Source organism: Miniopterus schreibersii (assembly GCF_964146895.1).
Source record: "Miniopterus schreibersii genome assembly, chromosome: X".
In the NCBI taxonomy this organism is placed as follows: Eukaryota; Metazoa; Chordata; class Mammalia; order Chiroptera; family Miniopteridae; genus Miniopterus; species Miniopterus schreibersii.
This window is the reverse complement of record NC_138104.1, coordinates 58,870,135-58,886,501: the sequence shown is the minus strand read 5'-3', so window position 1 is coordinate 58,886,501 and position 16,367 is coordinate 58,870,135. Positions and strand designations below refer to the sequence as shown.

Sequence of the window (16,367 nt, the reverse complement as noted above, 5' to 3'; positions counted from 1 at the left end):
TTCATTTCCTTCCTATATATGCCCAGAAGTAGAATTGCTGGATTGTATGGTATTTCTACTTTTAATTTTTAAGGAACCTCGATTCAGTTTTCCATAGTGGCTATACCAATTTATAATCCTACCAACAGTGTACAAGGATTCCCTTTTCTCCACACTCTCACCAACACTTGTTGTCTTCTGTCTCATTGATAATAGCCATCCTAAAGGTGTGAGGTGACCTCTCATTGAGGTTTTGATTTGCATTTCCTGATGATTAGTGATATGGGCTACCTGTACATCTTCTCCGGAAACTGTCTAATCAAATCTTTTGCGAATTTTTAAAACTCAGGTCATTCATTCATTCATTCATTCATTCATTCATTTTCACTATTGAGTTGTTTGAATTTCTTACATATTTTGCATATTAATTCCTTATCAGATGTACAGTTTGCGGATATTTTCTCCCATTCTGTAAGTTGCCTCTTCACTCTGTTGATTATTTCTTTTGCTGTGTATAAGCTTGCTATTTATTTATTTATTTATTTATTTATTTATTTATTTATTTATTTCAATCCTCACCCAAGGATATGTCCCTTAATTTTAGAGAGAGGGGAAGGGAGAGAGAAAAGGAGAGAGAGAGAAAGACAGAGACAGAGACAGAGACAAGGAGAGAAACATCAATGTGAGAGAGAAACATTGATAGGTTGCCTCCCATACTTGCCCCATCTGAGTATCGAACCCACAACCTAGGTATATGCCCTAACTGGGAACTGAGCCCACAACCTTTCAGTGTACAGGATGATGCTCCAATCCACTGAGCCCCACCAGCCAGGGTGAGAAGCTTTTTAGCTTGATGCAATCACACTTATCTATTTTTGCTTATGTTGCCTGTGCTTTTGAGGTCATATCCAGAAAAATTATTGCTCAGACTAATGTTAACAAGCTTTCTCCCTATATTTTCTTCTAGCAATTTTTCAACTTCAGGTCTATGTTTGTCTTTAATCCATTTTGAGTCAATTTTTGTATATGCTGTGAAATAAGGGTCCCATTTCATTCTTCTGCATGGGGATATCCATTTTTCCCAACACAAGAGACTATCCTTTCCCCATTGTGTATTCTTGGCATCCTTATTGAAGATCAGTAGCCCATCAATGCATGGATTTGTTTCTGGGCTCTTTAATTCTGTTTGATTGCTCTCTATATCTTTTATTGTGCTAGTACCATACAGTTTTGATTACTGTACCTTTGTAATATATTTTTAAATCAACTTTGTTCTTTTTGCTTATGATTGCTAGGGTTATTCTGGAACTTTTGTGGTTCCATATGAATTTTAGGATTATTTTTTCTGTTTCTGTGGAAAATGATATCTTTCCATTTTTTTTGTGTCTTTCATCAATTTCTTTAATCAGTGTTTAGGATGCTGAATTTTTACAAATGCTTTTCGGCATCTATTGAGATGATCATATGATTTGTATCCTTCATTTTCTTAATGTAGTGTATCACATTTGAGAATACAAACTGTTACACCATTTTGGATATTAATCTAACTCTCTAGTAAAATTCAACATTAGGATACCTTTGATCCAGCATTTATAGTTTTGGAAATCTATCCTACAGAAATAAGAATACCAAATCATAGGTCAATATGTATAAGGATGTTTATTATAGAACAATTTTTGTGGCAAAAAGAGGGATAACCCTACTAGCTATAAATAAGGAAAAGGTTGAATAAATTATGACATAACCATATTATTGAATATGTGTGGTTTTAGACAGATCAGGTTTCAAGTACCTGTGGGAAATTCAGAGGAGAAAGTCTGTAAGCAATTGGAGATATGCATCTGAAGCTCAGGAAAAGTATCTGGACTGGAATATAGATCTGGAGTTCACTAGCTATATTATAACTCTCTTGGTTACAAGTGACAGATAGCTGGCCTAAACTGAATTAAGATTAAAAAAAAGGGGATTTGGGGTTTATTGGCTCATTTAACTGTAAAGTCCCTGATGAAGCTGACTTGAAACATGGCAGAACTTTGGAACTCAAATGATATCATCAGGACTTTCTCAGCTTTCATTTCTGTTGGCCTCATTCTTCAGGCAGGTTCTCCCCATAAGGTGGCAAAAATAGCTATTAGCATCTCTAGACTTACATTTTACCAATTTAGCAAGTGCAGTGGAAAGAGTATGTCTTATCCATCCATTGGATTCAGTAAGAAGGATGTTGTAGGCAACATTGGTGAGAGCAGTTTTAATACAACAATAGAGTTGAGAATACAGAAGGGTTGAGAATCAAGTCAGAGGAGTAAGTAGAAAATAACAAATGTAAATGAAAGGGAGGGAGAGAGTAGAGTAATAGCTAGAGATTTATTAACCATCTACTATTTCTAAAGCATTGCATCCATTACACCCAGGGATACAAAAATACATAAGATAAGGGTTCTTAGTTCTGGAATCACATGGTCTTCATTAAAGAGAGAATCTTTTAAATAATTCCCAGAGGTGATAAGTACTTATATGGAGGTAGGATAAGATTGGCATGGAAGCACAGAGAAAGAAGCCACAGAATGGCCAAACAAATGCATTAAATACATCTCCAAGGAGAAGTGCACAATGGCTGACACTAGGCATGCATAGATGAATTAATGAGGTGACATTTGAATTGGATTTTGGAGAATGAATGGGACTTTGATTAAGAAAAGTAGAAAATGCATTTCTGACAAAGGGAATAGCAAATGCAAAGGCTAACCAATCCCCTAGATATGTTGACTCTCCTCTTGGCTAAGAAGTCTAATATGTATGTGCCTGGCCAGGTTGCTCAGTCAATTGGATCATCGTCCTGTACTCCAAAAGGTTGCAGGCTTGATTGCCAGTCAGGGCACATACCTGTGTTGCAGGTTCAATCCCTAGTCGGCGTGTATATGGAAGTAATGGATCAATGTTTCTCTCTCACCCCTCTCTCTCTCTCTCCCTCCCTCTCCCTCTCCCTCTCCCTTCCCCCCTCTCAGAATCAATGAGAAAAATGTCCTTGGGTGAGGATTAAAAAAGGAAAGAAAGAAATCTAATATGTAACATAGGAGGCTTAAAGGAAGGATTGAGGGAAGCCAGAATATTGGGTGGAGAAAAGGTGACAAGATCCCCAAACCACCTAAGGGGCTTTCAAATGCCCACTGAGGCATTTGATAAATGGCATTTTAATCCCAAATTATCTTTGCATCTTCCCCACCTTACTACACTTGAGAAATGGACTCTAAGTTGACTTAGAAGACATAATCCTATGCCATTGACGTGTATAGAAATATAGGGAGAGCTATTTTTGAAATGGTAGTGCACAAAGGAGGCTTTGCTGTAGGCTTAGAATCTTGGCTGCATTTTACCACTGCTTTCAGTATCCACCCCCTATTACTGTAGCACATTAGGTCTAGCCTCACTGGGGTTGTTTATACCCCACGCCAGGGGTCTAACCAATCTAGGCTATTTGTCACATGGTGTACTAGAAAAAAGGTGACTTTGTGCAGATCTATTCTCCCTATAGCAAAATAATTTGTGGGCCTGGTCTGCTGCCAGATAGTTGGTAGTGTCCTTTATAGATGAAATTCAGCATATCATTATCTTACATTGTGCCAGAAGAGTGAGAAGAAGATTGGCTAGGTAATTCACTATGTTTTGATCCTAATCTGTTTAGAAATATAATTTCTTAAAATGGAAATGGAAAAAGAATGTGTTTTTCATGATAGCTTCACAGTATCTCCTGAGAGGATGTTCAGTTATTATAAATACAGCAATTTGATTCTGTCCTCAATTTTCTGATATATTTCATCTCTTTAAAAACAAACTACATTGAAATTATGAAATTTTAAAGTATGAATTGTATGCTTCCAAAAGTGAAATTTTGTATTTCAGGTCACACATTTAACTATTTTGTTCAAAAGAAAAAGGAAACTTCTTACATGAGTCATAAAGTCATTGGTCATTATCTTTACAAGCCATCTCCAAAGCTCTTTAAAAACATAGGTTTACATTGTAACCTATTTAAAGGAGAAGGGTAAATTTGTGGTACAAATATTTTATCTCAGAGGTTGTTTACAAGTTTCAGTTCAGCATCTTGAATCTAATTTGTTCTTCCCATTCACTAGCATAATATTCAAAATCCAGAAGCTTTCAGAAACAAGGCCCACATTTAGTGCAGTTAAGCTCCCAGTACATGGATGAGATATATATACAAGAAAGAAAAATTTAGTTGATATCAAGAAGCAACTTTTCTGACCCTTGGTTTCGGTAACAGCTTGGGGTAAAGAGCATAGAATTTAGAGCCACATAGACCTGATTTCAAATTTAAAATCACAGAGACTGCCTGGCCTGGCATGGCTCAGCGGTTGAGTGTCAACCTAGGATCCAGGTGATCGGGGTTCGATTCCTGGTCAGGGCACATGCCCAGGTTGTGGGCTCGATCAATGACTCTATCATTGATGTTTCTGTCTCTCTCTCGCTCCCTCTCCTTTCCTCTGTCTGAAATCAATAAAGATATATTTTTAGAAAAATAAATAAATAAATAAATAAATAAATAAATAAATAAATAAATAAAATAAAATCACAGAGACCGAATTTCAAATCTTAGCTCTACTACTTTTTGCTTTGTGGCCTTTGCCAAGTCAGCCTAAGTTTTCTCGTTGTATAAAAGCAGAAATAATGCTTCCTTTAATAAGCTATTATAAGAATTAGAGATAATGTAAAATGCCTAATTCAATACAGGCACATAACAGGTACTCCATAATTGCTAATTATTAGTATCGACCATAAAGTGAGAACAGTACTAGTCCATATAGTACTTCTCAGGTTATGGGTACAATAAATAAAAATGCCTTTTTTCAAACACTACAATCATGTAGCTACTTTAATAGTTGAGAAAAGGAGCTATCCTGCTTCTCTCACAGGATTGTGATGATCAAAAGAGAGAATACATGCTAAATCACTTAGAAAAATAGAAAAAGCTGTTAAAGATTAAGATAGAATATTTTACATAAGGCTTAAGATTTCTTTTTTCTTCTCCCACCAATGATTTTAAAATTAAAGAATAAAAATTGTATATCACAAACTGCTATTACTTTGATAGTTTAATCATTACATCTGATTTTGTTAATCGTTCAAAAACATACAGAATGTGAGTTTTGTAAACAAAATGTAATTATTTTTGTTACATCCCAATTATTATGAGGTATTTTATTTAGCAACCTCAAATATCTAGAACACAGCTTAGAACCCCCAAAAGGAAGGAGGATAGAAACTCTATGATCTAGGGGGGAAATCTCAATCCACTGAGGCCTCTCACTCTACACCTGTAAGAGAGGCTTGATGCCAACCTCACTAAGCCTCTAGTCTTAGTGTTCTTTATAAAATAAACATTACTTGCTGATGAAATGAGCTTAGTTGGCAGACAACTAATTAGAATGGAAGAAGGGGTCTACTAGCTGTGAGAATACAGATACCCTCAGATGGCACAGTTAGCAGTGTAAAGAACAGCAGAAGTCTAAAAGCGGAATACTAGAAAAGTGAAATCACTTGGAACTGTTCATGTGGTGGTTCACACTTCTCTGCATGCCTTGGTAAACACTGAGCACCCCACTGTATGGCCCAGTGGGGGATTTTTATAATGATGCTTAGTCCTCAGTAGATAACTGTATCTGACATGACAAGACAGAATATTTTTGAAAGATTTCTGTCACATTCTAAAGTTTGCTGTTAGTAGAGTAACTTAAGAAAACTCACTTCTGTGGAACCTCTTATATGGTGCCAGTAAGTAAGTTAACTCGGCATAAAGCTGTTAGATGAAGACTATATAACATTGTAATTAGAAAGAAATCTCAGGCATAGTATTCAACCAAGTCTATTAGAAGCCATCTTAAAGATTATATAATAAATTCTAAATATTTCATATGGATTTTTAAAATCTTTGGTACTAAACATAAAAATTACCCCAGACATAATTTAATAATTCCTGATGTAAGTTGTATTCAAAATATTATAAGACCTTAATAATATTATTTATTGAAATCAATTATTGGTCAGAACTGTACATGTAAATGTTAAAGATTGAACTGAATCTGACCTAGGTTGAAGTCCTGATCCCCCACTTTCTGGTCCTCTAAGTTGTAGCAAGTCAGCCTCCATGTCATTTCACAGAATTGTTATATAGGTCAAATGAAATGCTCTATGTGCAAATACTATGTAAACTATAAAGTGAGGTACAAATGTGAAGTATTACTTCTCATAAAAGTTAAATACAGAAACAGTGTGGTGTGAGAGAGTTTATTGGTTTGGAGATTTCAAAGAAATCGGGGATTACAAGAAAACCAAAGGCATACTCATCTTTTTTTGTTGTTTTATAAATTTAGGGTTTTTTCTTTTTTTAAAATGTCTTCATTAATATCAGAGAGAGGAAGGGAGAGGGAGAGAGAGAGAGAGAGAAACATCAATGATGAGAGTCATTGATCGGCTGCCTCCTGCACGCCCCTGACTGGGGATTGATCCCATAACCCGGGCATGTGCCCTGACTGGGAATCAAACTGCAATCCTCCTGTATCATAGGTTGATGCTCAACTGCTGAGCCACGCCAGCTGGGCAGGCATACTAATCTTAATATGCCATGTAACATTACCATGGAGCACCAAACACAGTAGCAAAGTGGTCTTACCTCTTTCATCAGACCTTGCTGGTTACAGCCTCTTGGTTTTACTAAACCAGTCCCCTTCCTGAACTGCCTTCTTACTTCCCCACCTCTAATCCTTATTCATCTTTTTAGAACCTAATTCTGAAGTTTCATGGCCTTAACAAACCTCCATTCGGATAGCTCATCTTCTTAGTTTATATTTTTCCATGGGCATGCTTAAAAGACACATATTTTATAGATCTCTTTCATGTTCTTCTCTCATCTTCTCAGCTAGGTGATAAGCCACAAGAAGTCAAGGATCGCCCGGCCGGGCATCACTCGGTGGTTGAGCATCGACCTAGGATCCAAGCGATTGGGGTTCGATTCCCCGTCAAGGCACATGCCCAGGTTGCGGGCTGCAGCCAATCAATGACTGTCTCATCATTGTTTCTGTCTCTCTCTCCCTCTCCTTTCCTCTCTGAAATCAATAAAGGCATATTTTAAAAAAAGACAAGTCAAGGATCCCTTCTATATCAGCATGGCAACTAGCATAGGATGACTTAATAGCCAAGTAGTTAATGTTTGTAGATTGAAAGAAACATCCTATAGGCCCATCCAAAAGTCCCTCTTTTAAAAGAAAAAGCTGTATTTGAAAGATCTTAAGAGACAGGCCTTAGATAATGCAGATGTCTATGAAGCTACAAGAGTTGTATATAATGGCAAATATTTGGTAAATCATCGAGAGATTGAAGGAAGGAGTTATTATAAATATTTGTCCATGAGGGAGCAGCTTGTGAGCCCTTTCCAGTTCTATTCTGTACCACAGTAACAATTCTGTCTTCTAATGGCCACTTCAAAGGGCAGTTCTGTACAACACACAAAATGTTGCATTCTCACATTTAAACACAAAGGAAGAAATAAAAATTGCATTGTAATTTATCATCACATATTATCTCACCCTTCATTTCCCAAATTTTATTATTTCTCTGTTATGGTATAATGTGGCAGATCTTGACCTTTTGTCGGCATAATTCACAGTTTGGATAGCATTCACATGGGGGCTCCCTCCCTGAGGTCCTTGGGGTTTTCTGCATTTTTCTAGCATGCTGGCCCCTTTCTTTCATGCTCAAGAAAATGTATGAGAATTCAAATGAGAGTGACACTATTACAGAAACACCATTAAATCTATTCCACTTTTTATTTATTTAAATTATTAGTGACCTTCAGTACTGTGTTAGCAACAAAATATTTGCAACACATTTCAATAACTTACTTTTAAATTACTGTGGCAACGGCACATACTTTTATTTTGTATTTAGGGACCTGGGTTCAAGTTGCAGGTCTGCTACATATTTGCTATGAAACTTTGAATGTGCTTACTAATCTCTCAGCCTCAGTTCCTATAAAATGTCAAAAATGGTAATACCCACTTTACTGGGTTACTGTGGAGATGAAATATAGTGTGATTTGAAAAACACATTTAAAATGTAAAGCCCCGGACAAATCTGAGTTCTATATCCCTGTATGCACCTGTGTAATTTTCCTTTTCCACATTGTCAAGCCCTTGGCTTAGGCCCTGAACTACCTATTGCTTTATCTCATTCCTAACTTTATGTAAATTCCTCTTCCCCTCTTCCTTCAGATTCATTCCCTTATAGTTGATCCAGCTAACAGTCCCAAATTTATGCTTTTCCATTAGAACCAGCTAAAATAAACCCTAACTCCTGAAGGTGATTCTTACTGTGCTCATAGTTATGAACTTTAATGCAGTCAAGAGCAGATTAAAAACTCCTTATTTTAGAATTTCCACCTTTCCCCTACTCCCAGAGAATGCTTTCATGTACACCAAAAGTCAGGTTCTTCTCTTGCCCTGCCAGTACGATACCCCTGTGCAGAAAGGCAACTTATGGGATGCAGAGGAAAGGGACTGACCACCAAGAACAAGAAGGGTGGAAGGTCTAGGGAAGACAGGCCCCAAGTTCTCCAGCTGTGTTGGCATTGTCAAATTTTATATGGGAACTTTCAGCAGTAGGGCCTATCTGTACCCACTGCTATTGTTCCAAGTTTTAACTCCACTTGCTGCAGCCCACTAGAGCAAAATAAGATTGGAAAACTAAGACCAACTGCCATTCATAATGTTTTTGGGCCTCCACAAGTATCCTTATCCCTACCAGTTCCTCTTCTTACTGGTTCTGACCCATATTGCAACTCTCTCTGGATGGTCTCCATTGCCTTCTCCCTCATCTACTACATACTTGTTTCAGTTGAATTAGAATTGTGAATTCCTAGATCTCTACCCCAGAAAAACCTCTTACATGTATGCAGTAACAGACTTAGACAAGAATATACAGTAGCAAAATCTAACAACTCAAATGCCTGTCAATGGGCTAACATTTGGATAAACTATGATATAGTCATACCAATGAAATGCAGCAATACTTAGTGGTATGAATGAATCTTATTAATATAATTTTAAGTTTATAAAAAATAAGTCTCCTATGCTAAAGTTGTCAAAAAAACAAACAAACTTGGGTATATATCCAAAGGAAATAAAATCACTATCTCGAAAGATATCTGTGCTCCCATGTTCATTGCAACATTATTTACAATGGTCAAGACATGGAAACAACCTAAATTTCCATCCATGGGTGAATGGATAAAGAAAAAGGTGGTATACATATATACAATGGAAAATTATTCAGCCATAAAACAAAAGGAAATCCTGCCATTTATGACAACATGGATGAAACTTGAGGGCATTAAGCTAAGTGAAATAAGCAAGACAGAGAAAGACAAGTACTGTATGTTCTCACTCCTATGTGGAATATAAAAACCTGAACTCATAGAAACAGAGAACAAATTGGTGTTTTCCAGAGGCAGAGAACGGTTGAGGGTGGGATAAATGGGTGAAGGTAGTCAAGAGGTACAAACTTCCAGTTATAAGATCAATAAGTCATGGAGATGTAATGTACAGCATGGTAACTATAGTTAAAATACTGTATTGTATATTTAAAAGTTCCTAAGAGAGTAGATCTTAAAAGTTCTCATCACAACAAAAAAATTTGTAACTATGGGAGGGAATGAATGTTGACTACACTTATGCGATCATTCCACAATATATACAAATATCAAATCATTATACTGTACACCTTAAGTTAATACAACATAATATCAATTATATCTCAATAAAACTAGAAAAAATAGTTACAAACCTATATATGTACTAAATACATTTAAGAAACAAGTCACCTTTGACCTATAATAATAAGCCTAATTGAATACTGAAAAAATTAACTCCCAAAATATTAAATATAGCATAACCTTTATATAATGTCACAAAACAACTAAGTTTTTATTTTATAAAAACATTTTTAAGAGTACATATAAATGTGATGCAAATATGAAAAGGAAATCAAGGGAATGATGAAGACAAGGTTCAAGATCAAGTTTACCTTAGGTGGGGCAGAGGTAGGGAGATGAGAATGAATGTGATTAGAAGTAAGTTTTGAAAAATGGTCCTAGCTTTTGTTTTGGGTGATTGGTTACCAGATAATTATTTACATTGTTTTTTAAAAGTTGAATAAATAAAGTAAGCTCTACATTTAGACCAATAGGAATTAAGATATGTTGGAAATGTCAAATACATACCATATTTCAAACAGTACACAAAAAGCAATGTAAAATATCTAATTAATACATATTTTTAAACAGCCCAAGTGCCCATCAGTAGATGAGTAGATAAAAAAGCTGTGGTATATTTACACAATGGAATACTACATGGCTGTAAAAATGAAAGATCTCTTACCCTTTTCCACAGCATGGATGGACCTAGAGACCATTATGTTAAGTGAAATAAGCCAATCAGAGAGAGACAACTTTCACATGATCTCACTTATATGTGGAATCTAATGAACAAAATAAACTGATGAACAAAATAGGACAAGAGGCATGGATACATGGAACATACTGACAGATCTCAGAGGAGATGAGGGTGGGGGAAACTGGAAGAGATTAGCCAAAGAACATATATGCATATCGCATAGCCCATTGACACACACAACAATGTGGTAAAGGCTGGGTGGAGGGGGGACTGGATGGAGGTGGGAGGCAAAAGGGAACACCTGTAATAATGTCAACAATAAAAAGTTGCAAACAGTGGAAAAATACATATTTATACAAAGTACATGTTGAAATTATAATATTTTGGATATACTGAGTTAAATAAAATGTCAAATTAAAATTGTCACCAGGTTCTTTTTACTTTTTTAATATAGCTAATAGAAAATTTAGCATTAACATATATGACTCAAATTTGTGGCTTACATCATATTTCTATTCTATAATGATGGTTTAAGAATCCTATAACACAAGTCTTTGTAACCAATTGTTTTCAGACTTAAAGGTACTTAGTTTGTCTAAGTACAATTTATTTTCTTTAACACAAGGAATGTAACATGACAACCTCAGTTCCCAGACAGAGCCACTATTAACAATTAAGTAGACTTGCTAGGTATATGTGTTTTTAAGGTTTTACAACCTGAGAGTCAAAGTTATCCCTCTTCTTTCTCACTTTCTCTGACACCGAAGAATCAATGGAAGATCATGGCTTGATGTTTGTGCCAAGCAGAGTTAAAGGAGCAATTCCCACCACTGAACTTAAAATCTCTATTGTTAACTGGATTTTGGATTTCTTTCCCTGGCCAAATCTTCTACTCCTCCCTAAAAGAACTGCTGTTTGGCATATATTTATACAAAAAAGCTAAAGTAAACTGACATTAAAGTTTCAAGAATTTCCTAATACCCCTCAAAAAAAATCGGTGACCCGATGGGATATTGCAAGACCAGAACTAAGAATCACTGTTTCAGTGTATTGATCGGCAACAAATAACCTGAATATTTCTCCTAGTGGGTATGAAGCAAACTTCTGATGTGAGTGTAATGATCTGGAAAAAACATAATGCTTCCATTTTTCTTCATAGTTTTTTCTCTATTCTTAGGAAACATTTTAATGAAGTTAGCTGTAAGGGGGGAAAAGAATCCAAAGATCAGATTTGGATTATGCACTAGATCTTAAAAATTTTCTTTCCAAATTGCCTGAGGCCCTATATAAAAATCATTAATAAAGGAAGAGCTTTTAAAAAAAATTTATTGAATTTATTGAGGTGGCATTGGTTAATAAAATTATACAGGTTTCAGGTGTATAATTCTATAATATATCATCTGTATATATCATCTATAATATATCATCTGCCATTGTGTGTTTACCACCCCAAGTTAAGTCTCCTTCTGTCACCATTTATCCCCCTATACCCTCTTTTACCTCTCCCCCCCCCCCCCATCTAGTAATCACCTAACTGTACTCTGTGTCTATGATGGTTTTTCCCTTTGCTTAATCCCTTCATCTTTTTCACCCATCCCAACAACCTCCATCCCCTCTGACAGCTATCAGTCGGTTCTCTGTATCTGAGTCTGTTTCTATTTTGTTTGCTCATTTATTTTATTCATTAAATTCCTCATATAAATGAAATCGTATGGTACTTGTGTTCCTCTGACTGGTTTATTTCACTTAGCATAATATTCTCCAGGTCCATCCATTCTATCCAAAAGGTAAGATTTCCTTCTTTTTTACAGTCAAGTAGTATTCCACGGTATAAATGTCCCACAGCTTTTTTATCCGCTCATCTACTGATGGGCACTTGGGCTGTTTCCAGATCTTAGCTATTGTAAATAGTGCTGCAGTGAACATAGGGGTGCATATATTCTTTCAAATTAGTGTTTTAGGATTCTTAGGATACATGCCAGAGGTGAAATCACTGGACCATAAAGCAGTTCCATTTTTAACGTTTTAAGGTAACTTCATTCTGCTTTCCACACTGGCTGCACCAGTCTGCATTCCAATCAACAGTGCACCAGGGTTCCCTTTTCTCCACATCCTCGCCAACATTTGTTGTTTGTTGATTTATTGATGATAGCTATTCTCACATGTATGTGATATCTCATTGTGGTTTTAATTTACATTTTTCTGATTATTAATGACATTGAGCATCTTTCCATATGTCTATCAGACATCTGTATGTCCTCTTTGGAGAAGTGTCCATTTTTTAATTGGATTGTTTTTTTGGTGTTGAGTTGTATGCTGTGTCTATAAATTTTGGATATTAACCCATTGTCAGATTTCATTGTTGGCGAATATGTTCTCCCATTCAGTGGGTTGTCTTTTCATTTTGTTAATGATCTCCTTTGCTGTGCAAAAACTTTTTAGTTTGGTGAAGTTCCATTTGTTTATTTTTCTTTTGTTTCCTTTGCCCAAAGAGATATATCAGAAAAAATATTGTTATGAGAAATGTCTGAGATTTTACTGCCTATGTTTTCTTCTAGTATTTTTATGGTTTAGAGTCTAACATTTAAGTCCTTTACCCATTTTGAGATAATTCTTGTGTATATAATGTAAGAAAGTTATTTAATTTCATTTTTTTTGGCATGTTATCTGTCCAATTTTCCCAACACCGTTTATTGAATAGACTATCTTTACTCCATTGTATATTTTTGCCTCCTTTGTCCTCTACACCCTAGCCAAGGCAGAGAAGTTCTCAGCAGGGCCTTAGCTCTGCAGTATGGGGTAATAGGGAGTGCAAAAGGTGGGACTATTGCTTTCCCCCAGGATCATGCCATATGAAGGGGAATGCTCTTTTCAAGAAAGATGATTTCTGCAGTATGGAAGAATGACTCAGCACAGGGATCCTGGCAGCTGCCGTTCAGCTCTCTCCCCAGAGCCACAACCCCAGACTCTCCTCATGTGACTCTAGTCAGCACCCTCCTCCAGAGCCCAGGGTGAGTAGTTGTGAACAAAATTTTGTGCACCCCTTAAGAGGGCATCTATGTCTCTAGTGGACTTCATCTCTCCCTGACAGGTAGAATTCCCACTGATTTTCATAGCCAGATGTTTTATGGGTGCCTCCTTCCAGCTCTGGTGCTCCAGGCTGGGGAGCCCAATATGGGATCGAGACTGCACATTCCTCACAGGGAACCTTTGCAGCTGAGATATGCCTCCAGAATCTCAGCTGCCTATGGGAGTGGGACGAGCCCTTTTCAAGTCTCTACCCTTCCTACCAGTCTCAATGTTGCTTCTTCTGTAGATCCTTGGTTATGAGACTTCTGTTCAGCTAGTCTTCAGTTGATTACTCAAGTTGATTGTGCTATAATTTAGTTGTAATTCCAGATTGGTCCTGGGAGGGGGTGAGTGTAACATCCACTTACTCTGCCACCATCTTAGATCTCAGGAACAGCTTTTTCCTTTCCAAGGCTGGGCTAAGTGCCATGGAGTTTACAGAAGCTATTTTCTTTGTTCACATTATTGATAAGTTCAAAGATTTTGGATGCATTTCATGAAACAAATAATTTGAAATTGTTTTGTTGTCCATTCAATGAAATGAATTTATTCAGCATTATAATCTTAAGAACCATACCAGTGAATTTTCAATCATATTCTATATGAACCCAGCCCTTGCATTTGTTAAGACCTGCATGAGAGAAATAAATACAAACTTTACTCTTACTGGTATTCTGATTAGGATCTATTTTCTCTTCCTTTTACAGAAAAATGGCAGACTTGAACTAGGCATTCCAACCAAGGCTTTTCTGAAACACATTTTAAGTCATTGTTCAAGACTATTCTCTATACCCTTTAGTCCATTATCATTCTTCTTCTAACCTAACCCCTTATTCCTCAATTCCAATTTATTTCTTTATTGATCACATATTTGTTTTTGTCTTGCTTCCTCCTCCTAGTCCAATGACAATTCCTTGAACTAAGAAACCACATGTAGGTTTAATTCAAAAGTAATATAATGCACATGTCCAGAAAATAGTTATCAACAAAATTATCACCTAAAACCATTTACACCAAACCCTGTCTGGGTTTATCTTACACTATCTATGCCTTTGTTTAAATGCCATAAGAGCACATAACATGGCAAACTTGTTCAGAGATCACAGAAATATAAAAAGGACTCTGAAACACAAATGAACAACCTGTGAGAGTTTTTTATATTAATGACCTATATTTAACATTTTTAGTTTGCTTTTGCTATATAGAAATCTGTCCCATTTATGGAACACTGTGTGATCTAATTTATTGAACAGAATGGTAGATTAGACAGAGCATTTGGTTGAAAATAGATTTGGATTTTAGATCTAGTTCAGCTTCTAACTGGCTGTGGGACTTAGGAGGGAAAAACCTCTGCTTAATTTCTTGGACAAGAAAAAGGAATGGCCAAACACACATCCTGATCATTCATAAGGGTATTAACAAGATCAATACATCAGAAATAGAGGGTGTCCCCTCAAAATGTATACACACACTTTGAATTATTATAAAGGCAATATTTATTAAAATGCATTTTATTTTCAAAATTGAGCTATCGTCTGTTAAAGTGTATATACATTTTTGGGGACACCCTTTATATCAGGTGATATCTCACTGTGATATTGATATGTATTTCCCTAATAATTAGTGATGTTGAACATCTTTTCATGTGCCTGTTGGCCATCTGTATGTCCTTGGAAAAAATATTTGTTCAGATCCTCTGCCCATTTTGGAAAAAAAAAAGTTTTTCTCTATTTTTTCCTTTTATTGAATTTATTGGGGCAAAACTCGTTAATAAAATTATACGGATTTCAGGTGCACAATTCCACAACACATCATCTGTACACTGTATTGTGTATTCACCACCCCAAGTCAAGTCTCTGTCCATCACTATTTATCTATCTCCCCTATACACTCCTCCACCTCTCCTGAGGCCCCTCCTCCCAGCAATCAGCACACTGTTGTCCTTGTATATGAATTTTTCTCTTTTTTTTCTTTTCTGCTCAATCCCTCCAACCCTTCCTCCCAGCCCTGCAACCTCCCACCCCTGACAGCTGTCAGCCTGCTCTCTATGAGTTTGTCTCTATTTTGCTTGTTAGTTCATTTTGTTCATTAGATTCCACATATGAGTGAAATCATATGGTACTTGTCTTTCACTGACTGGCTTATTTCACTTAGCATGAGTCTCCCTGAGTCCACACATGCTGTCACAAAGGGTAAGATTTTCTTCTTTTTGCTGTCGAGTAGTATTCCATGGTGTAAATGTACCAAAGCTTTTCCATCCACTCATCTACTGATGGATACTTGGGCTGTTTCCAAATCTGGGCTATTGTAAATAACACTGCAATGAACATAGGGGTGAATACATACTTTTGAATTTTGGTTTCAGGTTTCTTTGAAGAAATTCTCAGAAGTGAAATTGCTAGATCATAAGGCATTTCCTTTTTTTTTTTAATCTTTGCCTGAGGATATTTTTTCCATTGCTTTTTTCCCCTCACACTTAATCATGTTTTATTTGGGAAGAATTTCTAATTGTAAAGCTGAATGTGAGACCCTTTCACAATTACAGTTCTAGAAACATGGTAGTTTCAGAGATCCCAGTGTTCAAAGTATATTTCAAAATTAATAACAAAAACAAAGCCACACCCAAAAGAAAGCTCTTAGATTGGTTTGGTATATACAGCCATTGATTCAGCTGTTCTCAGAAACAGGCCCACAACTTCCCTGCACATCAGGTGGGATGGAGTCAATGCCCACAGGAGAACAAAAGTTTCTAAATAAGTTAGCTACTTGGACAATATTATCCACTCCTAGAGAAGACAGTAAGATAACAAGGCCCAGTGGTGGGGAATGTGGTACAGCACCAGTTTCACAGGGAGC

General features: G+C 36.4%; 1 protein-coding gene across 7 annotated transcripts in view; it reads left to right on the top strand.

The window, feature by feature from the left end:
- EDA (ectodysplasin A) overlaps positions 1–16,367 on the top strand; it is a 383,898-nt gene that overhangs the window by 297,755 nt on the left and 69,776 nt on the right. The window lies entirely within an intron of this gene.